Here is a 10,318-nt window from a genome sequence, read left to right on the forward strand (position 1 = left end):
AACTGTATATTACGTGGCCAGTGATGTTTAATAGTAATAAATCTTTTGTAAGGTGCAAAAAAGTGGTTTTTTTACATTAAAAAATATCAAAGCTGTATTAATGCAAAAAGGAAAACTTGTTATAATTTTATTGTTTCCTTGCAAATTTTTGAAGTCAATGTCTTTTAAGGTTAGCAAGATGTTGGCAATTGTTGTTAATTTGTTGCCACTTCTAAAAGTTAAATCTAATGATGAATTTTTTTATTTTTTATTTTTTTAGTTTATTTTAAGAATTTGTTTTATGTTTTATTTAACTTCAATCATAGTAAGCTAATCTTTAAAAAATATAAATTCATATTAACTTTGAAGTTAAATTTTCTTCTGAATTAATTTAAAATTATTTTAAGAGAAAATTTGTTTATAATCGTATTCTGTCTGTTACATAAGAAAATGAAATTTAATGTGCAGTAATATATTTGAAATTTAGAAGAAAATAGAAGAAACATTTTACATAATTGCTTATAAAATTTCTTATAATTGTTTTTGTTTTTTAATCAGTTATTTAATTACTATTTTATCTGCTTCACTCCAGCAACTACAGGCTGATGCCCAGTTACAGCTATTCATCCCCTTTTTTATGATAAAAAATATTTTTTTTTAATGCTGCAGGAACATGAATTTTTTTAACCTAAGTTTTCTGTAACTAATTTTCTTGAATTTTGCATGAAAATATTTTGAATATCAGAGTAAAATTATTCAATATGTATAAAAAACTATGACAAAGTATTACGTAATGATGATGACAAAAAATTGAAGACTATCTCCAAATCATCCGTATGTAAAATGGCATATTTTTTTTCATTAATAATAACATTTAAGTTTTCTTAAAAATTTACAAAGAATTCATCAGAGGAACTTTTTCAAAAAATAGAATCATCAAAGGTAGCAGCCAGTTTGGTGTTAGCTATGACTGAACAAATGTAAAATAGCTTATGTGAAAAATTGAGAGAACCATACTCTTTTTTGAAATCAGCCAAAAAACTATACTCGTAGAGTTAAATTAATTTTCTGATACAAAATTATTAAAGGAAAATCTATAATTTATTTATTATACGTTTATCATTAAGAAATGTAATTAATTAATAAGAACTAACTTAAAAGATAAAATACTTTCTTTTTTTTAAAGAAAACTACTTAAATAATACTATAAAGTGCATGCATGTGTGTTTAAATCAAGTAGCAGATATATTCTGTTATGTAGATTTCTCAAAAAGGTTTTTAATAGTGAAAAATGTTTAATTTATTTAATATTAGTTAAAAAAATATCAAATTAATGTAATTGATACTCATGATCATTAAATGTGTTGTTAAGTTTCGTGACATTCATAAGTACTCTGCTTCTTTACTGTTAGGAACAAATTTTATAAATGTAAACTATTTACATTAATTTAGTTAACTAATAGTATTTATAGTTATCTATATATGTTAATAATAATATAATTGAAATTATAAAATAGTCATTTTATTGTAAAGAAACATATATAAAAAATTAAAAAAGAAATCATCTTGTAAAAGTAGATGTTTAAATTGTATATTGCTAAATTGCATTAATTTGTATTTTGTAAATAATAAATCTTCGAGTGATATTATTACTGGATAATAGAATCTAAAAACTAAGAATTAGTGTTTTTGTACATTTTATAAAAAGAAAAATGTTATTTCTATTGTAGTGAAATTTATATTGTGTAAAAAAACTAAGTCTTCAATAATGTAAATAATGTGTACCATAATTTTATAAAATGAATATTATGGATTTATGCTGTTTTTCTTTTATTGTAATATACACAAAATTTACCTAAGAAACCATTCTTTATTTTTAGTATGAAATTATTTACAAACAGCTGAAGTATAAGCATCTATAGAAATATATCTCACGGATTTGAAACTGTGTTTGTGATTCATTGTTACAAACTCTGATTAGTTACTTTTGCTATTAATTTCTTTGTTTACATCGACTCTTACAATTCTTGTCATAAAGGTAAGCTTTACTCAGGTAAAATGTGAATCAGTTCCTTATATCTTACAATAACAATTTGTGGTTTATAGATTAAGTTAAACAATTTTAAAATGAAATTTTATTAATATACTTGACTACCATACTTCTCAAATGTATATTTTTCCAGAATCACATTAATACCAGTACCAATAATACAATACCTTAGCAATTACGTAAAAATTGTTTTAAGGTAATTGCTAAGGTATTAATGTAGGTACTGGTATTATGTGATACTGGAAAAAGTAAAATAATTTTATTTATATACTGACACATTTGAGAAGTATAGTAGTCTAGTATATTAATAAAATTTCATTTTAAAACAGCAACATAATGCACAGTACGGTGATTATGTTACATGAGAGAAGGAGGCTCCAAGAGTATGCCATTGTGCTTGTAGAGTGGCAATGGGGGGGGGGGGTTTGACTGCTTGTGACAAGCAGGATACAGCTTGTTTCTAGCTCAGAACAAAAGGGAGCAGCTTTCTGAATTTATCTTCTTTCATGGGGGAAGGATAGTCCATGAGAGGGGGGATGTGCTATAGGATAGTCCATGAGAGGGGGAATGTGCTATGCAATAATACACAATAACAAAAGGAAGAATAAAATATTTATTAAAAAAAATTTATTTTGTAACAATAATTTGCAAGGATAAAATGAAAATTGTCAAAATACAGCTTCAACTAATTTCTCCTTGTTAGCTAACATCCATGGTCAGTGAATGCTTAACATAGCTAACTGAACCTGCTTTCACCCACGGTGCTTCTTGACCATGTTTTAATTTGATGAAAGGAGCTAAATGAATGCTTGACAGTACTTGTGCAGAGCTGTGAAAGCAATATTAGCAGAGCCTTTCTAATAGTCGGAAAAATGATTTGCTCTTTTATAAAACCTCAATTAAATCTGGTGCTTCCCGTACCTCATTCCACATTTTGAATCACAATTCCATTTCTCCTTCTCTTTTTTTCTGTTTAGCCTTCAGAACCATTGTATGGTATTATTTCAGATAATGATACGTATGATTGTAAACGAAATGTAGTCTTGTACAGTGTCAGGTCGACCATTCCTAAGATTTATGATTAGTTGAAACCCAGCCTCCAAAAGATTCATGATCTAGTATTCAAATCCATATAAAAGTAACTGCCTTACTAGAATTTGAACCTTAGAACTCTCAACGTCGAAATCAGCTAATTTGCGATGACAAGTTCACCACTAGACCAACCCAGTGGGTTCCCCTTTTTCCTTCAATACCTTCTAAATTAAAGGCATTACAGGAGAATAGTACTCTGATGAACTTGACTGAAAATTTGATTGGTTCTTTGGCTAATACTGGACACACTTTATACACAAATCGGTTTTATACTAGCCCAACATTAGCTGAAGAGTTGGAGAATGTAAAGAGAGGTTTAGTGGGATACTAATGTAGCTTTGCTATAAAACCAAATACGTTGCAGCATGAACAGTAAGTCTTCTATGGAAAGGGTAATATTCCCACTTTACAGTGGAAAGATAAAAAATGTTGTTTTTTTTATGAGTTCCACTAGGCATAGTGCTAAAATCATAACATATAATTGCAATGTTTGTAACAAATATATATTCTGAATATGAACGAAATCGGAACACAAATAATTTTTTTTTGTAATATCTCAACCCCACCATCATGTAGGAAGCCATGTTTTGCAAAAATGTCTCGTTTCTTGTGACAAATATATATTCTGAATATGAACGAAATCGCACCATAAACAAATTTTTTTGTAATATCTCGACCCCACTAGCATCTACGAAGAACATGTTTTTCAAAAATATCTCGTTTCTTGTGACAAATATATATTTTGAATATAAACGGAATCGGACCTCAAATAAATTTTTTTGTAATATCTCAACCCCACCACCTCATGTAGGAAATCCATGTTTTGCAAATATATCTCGTTTCTTGTAACAAATATATATTTTGAATATAAACGGAATCGGACCTCAAATAAATTTTTTTTGTAATATCTCAACCCCACCACCTCATGTAGGAAGTCCATGTTTTGCAAATATATCTCGTTTCTTGTAACAAATATATATTTTGAATATAAACGGAATCGGACCTCAAATAAATTTTTTTTGTAATATCTCAACCCCACCACCTCATGTAGGAAGTCCATGTTTTGCAAATATATCTCGTTTCTTGTAACAAATATATATTTTGAATATAAACGGAATCGGACCTCAAATAAATTTTTTTGTAATATCTCAACCCCACCACCTCATGTAGGAAGTCCATGTTTTGCAAATATATCTCGTTTCTTGTAACAAATATATATTTTGAATATAAACGGAATCGGACCTCAAATAAATTTTTTTTGTAATATCTCAACCCCACCACCTCATGTAGGAAGTCCATGTTTTGCAAATATATCTCGTTTCTTGTAACAAATATATATTTTGAATATAAACGGAATCGGACCTCAAATAAATTTTTTTTGTAATATCTCAACCCCACCACCTCATGTAGGAAGTCCATGTTTTGCAAATATATCTCGTTTCTTGTAACAAATATATATTTTGAATATAAACGGAATCGGACCTCAAATAAATTTTTTTTGTAATATCTCAACCCCACCACCTCATGTAGGAAGTCCATGTTTTGCAAATATATCTCGTTTCTCGTAACAAATATATATTTTGAATATAAACTGAATCGGACCTCAAATAAATTTTTTTTGTAATATCTCAACCCCACCACCTCATGTAGGAAGTCCATGTTTTGCAAATATATCTCGTTTCTTGTAACAAATATATATTTTGAATATAAACGGAATCGGACCTCAAATAAATTTTTTTTGTAATATCTCAACCCCACCACCTCATGTAGGAAGTCCATGTTTTGCAAATATATCTCGTTTCTTGTAACAAATATATATTTTGAATATAAACGGAATCGGACCTCAAATAATGTGTATAAACCCCCTGGTTTTAGTCTTCCACAGTATATGCCATATCTTGCCTGGTGGTTATTCACTGAAATTATTAGTTTATTTCTATAAATCTATATTTTTTATAAACCATTTTCCAAAACCATGTAAAACTGAAATCGAGCACATTGCCTTTTCTTATACAAGATTGGAATTTGTGATTTAATTGGTACTTTGTCACCTGTTATTAATCATTTTGCACCTCCCACTGTTCACATATAGAATTTAATTGTAATTATATTTCATATTGTTGAAAAAAGACCTCCTTATGAATTACTGAATAATAAGATTTAATTTTTTTCTATAATCCTACAGATGAAGGTGACTTCAATATTGCATTAAGTATTTTCAATATTTAATACCCCCTTTTCACTTGGATTGTCATCAATCACAACCTGATTCCATTTGCTATTCATTGGTAACTTTACCTTTTTTCAATAATATAAATTATAGACTTTTGTGTTTTTTAATTCCAACTGGGATTGGCCATATTATGCTGTAAAAATGCATTCTTAAGAGAATCTTAAAAGGGGTAATTAAGAGGTCTGGATGGTAATGCATACATCTGCACACAAGCAAAAGGGAAAAAAAGAAATATGGAAAATAAAAGTAAATTCATTATGATTAAAAACTCTCTGAATAACTGATTTCTTTGAAAAATCTTGTATTTTAATATTGAAATATTGTTATATTTCATCAAATCAATAAGATTTTTCTGTTGAAATGATAAAACAAAAACATTATGGTTAATTCATATATTTCCCTAGTTCAATCTTCTAATTTGGTTTCATTTTTAGAAGTACAGTTTCAGATTATGTTATTGTAAAAATACACATATTAGAGTATTGCTATACAGATAGCAAATTTGCAGATATACTTTGGCACAGTTCAGGGTGTATTATTTTAGATTGTTACTCAACAGCTAGCAAATCTGATATGCTCTGACACAGTTCGGGGTGTATTATTTTACATTTTTTCTTCACATGAAGCAAATCTTATATGCTGTGACAGTTCTGGGTATATTATTTCAACTTTTTCCTTAACGGGTAGGATATTTGATGTGATCTTGCACAGTTCAGGGTGTATTATTCACATCATGGCTTATCAGGTACCAAATATGAAACAGTACTTTTTTAATTATAATTCTTGATTACATATTGAAAATGTAAATATCTATGTTGTATGCAATGAATAGTTCTCGCAAGTGCCAGGTACACAAAGCATTTGAACCGCGTCGCGACCGTATTTCATCCTCCCGATATCGTTCATCGGGTTTCGGTTTGGGGGGGGTGTTGTGTCTATATATTGGGGGGTGATATATAAATACGTTAATGTTAGAAATAGTTAAATATTTATAGTTATTCTATGTTTGTTATGTTTTTTTGTCTTTTCAGCTCATCACTTCACTACCAGTGGCTGAAGTCCTCCTTATAAATCAATTTACATTTTTTTAAATTTTTTTTATTATTACATCCCGTAAAAATTCATTTTGTAGTTTAAATTGCTTTATAAAATTTTATTTGAAATATTAATGAGTAGGTTCTTAAAATTACCTTTTTTGTAAATTATTTAAATTTTGTTCATTTCACTGACAAAATTAATCATTTAAATAAGTTCAAGAAATGTAAAAAATAAGTAAATATATAGAGGCAATTTCTTAATTAAATGCAGGTTTTAAATCTGGTTCATGTAAGATATAATATATGTTTAGTTTTAATTTTAATTTTTATTTTTCTATATATTATATTATATAAGCTTTTTCTTAAATTTTTTTGGTAGGTGTTAATCAAATTGAAGGTTAGAGCATATTTATATCTAATTACAGTTTTAAGAATTTTTTATTTTATTTGAAATATTTTTAATTTTGAATACCCCTCTGCTTTCCCCAATCTGCATTCAGCCAACCTGCTTCAGAGAAGATGCATGCTTGCATGTTAGTTTAATTTTTTCAAACCAGAGTCAGCTGATTTTAGAGGTGCCATAATAAATTATTTCACTTTATTTGCTTATTTTTTTATTAAAAAAATTAACTTAATTGAAAAATTTACCATTTTTTGTGGTAAAAACCTAAGTAGAATGATTATTTGAAAAAATCCTTCTAGCAAAACAGTAATCCAAATTACCTCAAAATTTAATAATTTTTATATGTAATATATTTGCCTTGCATATTAAAAAGGCGTGTACTGATTCTGGTTTTTAGTGTGTAATTATTTTATTTTCACATATTTTGAAATTGTGGGGTAAATAAAGTGATTGGTGTAAATAAAGTGCGATCAAGATCAAAGTGTGAAATTAACGTTATCTTCCTCACTACAAAAATTTACAAACAATAAATAAAAATGAGACTAGAATAATACAGATTACATTCCACATCTCACTACCAGATCGACCGATTCTTTCAGCTGCTCGATGGATTTGATCTTTGGATTAGTGTTGGCGATAAATGTATAGCTGTGTTGCCAACTGGTAAAATATTAAGGTACTACTAATTCTTTACTACACCATATAATTTCATGATAATACTAGTATTTATTAAGACGCCATCTGTTTATGTAATGTTTAGCTTCAGTTAGGAGAGTAATTTATTTAATTAAGAAATAATTTTATTTAATTAGGAGAGTAATTTATTTAATCTAAGTAATTTATTTAATTAGGAGAGTATCTCCAAGTAATGGAGATACTCACTCTGTGAATTCAACCAGCTATTATCACTTGCCTTGTACCCTAGTCTAGTGGTTAACTCGTAATTGCAAGTCAAATGATTTCAAAGTCGAGAGTTCTAAGGTTCAAATCCTAGTAAAAATTTTAAATGGATTTGAATACTAGATTGTGGATGTTAGTGTTCTTTCACGGTAGGGTTTCAATTAACCACACATTTCAGGAATAGTCGATGTGAGACTGAACAAAACTACACTTAATTTGCATTCATACATATCATCTTCTGAAGTAATACTTTTTGGTGGTTTCGGAGGCTAAACAGAAAAAGAGTGGGTCAAGACATTAGTTTAGACTCCAGTTTATATCATTGATAGGTAACTTAATCTTTTGATACTGCAGTTACTTTTATTTCTAAATTTTTAAAAAATTTTAGGTAGACCTGTCATTAAATGTCATGCGAAACGCAGAAATTTTGAGTGGCAAATTAAAACATAAATGCAATAAAGGAAACAACAGTATAATAAACAAAAGAAAATCCTTAATAGCGTTACATATCAAGAAATGCCAGTATCTGGTCAATGCCTAATTTGTCTCTGATAAATATTTTATTTGAAATATAAACCAGCAAAACACAGTAATTAGATAAGTTAAACTTGCCATATTAATTCCACCGACTGTTTTTTGCAGTACCCTGCATCTCCAGTATGTATTAAATTCTATTTTTATTACATTAAAACTTATTTGTTTTAATGATATCTCTTTTTTATGATAAATTATAATGTTATCTATTGTGAAATTTTAAATGATATTACGAACATAAATAGGGTATACAACATACCCTATAGTACAGGTACAACGTATACCAAAATGAAACGACTAGCACTAGATAGGGAATCTTAAGTGCTGATCAAAAACCAGTCAAATGACCTATGACAAAAAAAAAATTAACATAAATGTACTTGTGAAAATATTTATAATTTACATGAAAATAATACAAATAAATTAAAAAGAATAAGATAGAATTTAGAATTTAATAGCAAGTGAAGGTGTAAGATACTGCACAAATCGGTTATTGGAAATAAATAATCTAATTACTGTGTTTAGGTGGTTTATATTTCATATAAAGTTAAATTTTATATATATTTATACAAACTTTTATGAATTTTGTTAGTTACGGCAATGGAACTTCATAAGCTTATTATGTACATTTCTTGGATTACGATATTTCAAGAAGGCTGTCATATTTTTAACCTTTCTAATAGTATTTTGAGTATTTATCAGTTAACAGTACATCATTTGATTTTTTTTCATCATTGTTAATAAAATTGAAATGCAACATGTACTTATAATTTAACTCAATTATTCTTTTTGTAGACGACAATTATTCTTTTATAATGTAAAGAATAGCCATGAAAAGAAACTGATTTTGTTTGATTTCGTGTAAAATAAATGAAATAAGAATCAAATTATTGTCGTGACAGTCATCTTTTCACTTAGATACCTCCAAACTTTTAATTATAATAAAAATGAATTTTATGTATGTTTACAGATAGAGAATGGGTTTTGACAGATGAAACACAGCAATATCTTCTTTAACGTATTATTTTAATAGAAAATATACTGTGTAAAAATTTAGAAGTGGTTTCACAAGTTTTTTCTTTTTTGACAATGAAAATTCTGTTTAGTCCTTTATTGTTTTAATTGCTTTGGCAATGAATCTCTTGCCTGACGGGAGTTTGAAAATTTAATGAATCCATGCTTGCACCTCTTTGTCAAAATTTGTAAAATATACTTATAAAGTAGATGGCACATAAATATTTCATGAATTTTAAATAACAGAGCAATCAAAACAAATGGAAACCTATATAAAATTGTAAAAAATAATAAGAAAATAAATGATGCATTTCATTCTATAAAAATATTAAGTATGATTTAAAAAAAAATAATATAAAAATTATTATTAGTAAAAGGATCAGGTGGTATACCAATATCCTGTATCGATTTTTGTTACCATTCAACATTATTCTAAGCTGAAAATTTTAGCTCGGCCAAGTAGGTTCATATAACACACATTCCTGGATGCAATATAGATTTGTTACCATCTACATCAGTGAACCTTAATTCAGAATAATGTTTTTGCATTTATTCTTGGTAAAGCGTGATTTTGTACAAGAGGAATCCTTGCTGCCTTAAAAGGAACTTAGAATTTTTTTGAGCGAGTTGTCTTGTTTAGCAATCTTCTGTAGATTATTCCTTTCTAACCTTCTAACTTCCAATTTTTTCCTTTATTTTCTTCCACCTTGATCTATTAAAAGGGTGTTTTTCAATGATTTCTCAATGTATATCTACGATGTGGGGTCCGTAAAAAATTCAATGTTCTTTGTATCTATCTAGTCTGGAGGAGGGTCTTTTCTCTTGTACCTACCTAGATAGTGATTCTATTTCTGTCAAAAATGTCTATATAAATACATCAAGTTAAATATTTAAGGAGTAAAAATGGAACACCTAATCATTCCTAATAAATATTTTTGTTAGAAAAAGTTCAGTTATCATACATGAAATGAATTTAATAACTAAAACAAAACTATATTAATTTCACAACCGCTAATTGAATTTGTCTTATTTTGTTTTGTTTCAGGTAACTCAACGGTTCATTTAATATTCTAAGG

The sequence above is a fragment of the Lycorma delicatula genome, chromosome 6, assembly GCF_047948215.1.
Source record: "Lycorma delicatula isolate Av1 chromosome 6, ASM4794821v1, whole genome shotgun sequence".
In the NCBI taxonomy this organism is placed as follows: Eukaryota; Metazoa; Arthropoda; class Insecta; order Hemiptera; family Fulgoridae; genus Lycorma; species Lycorma delicatula.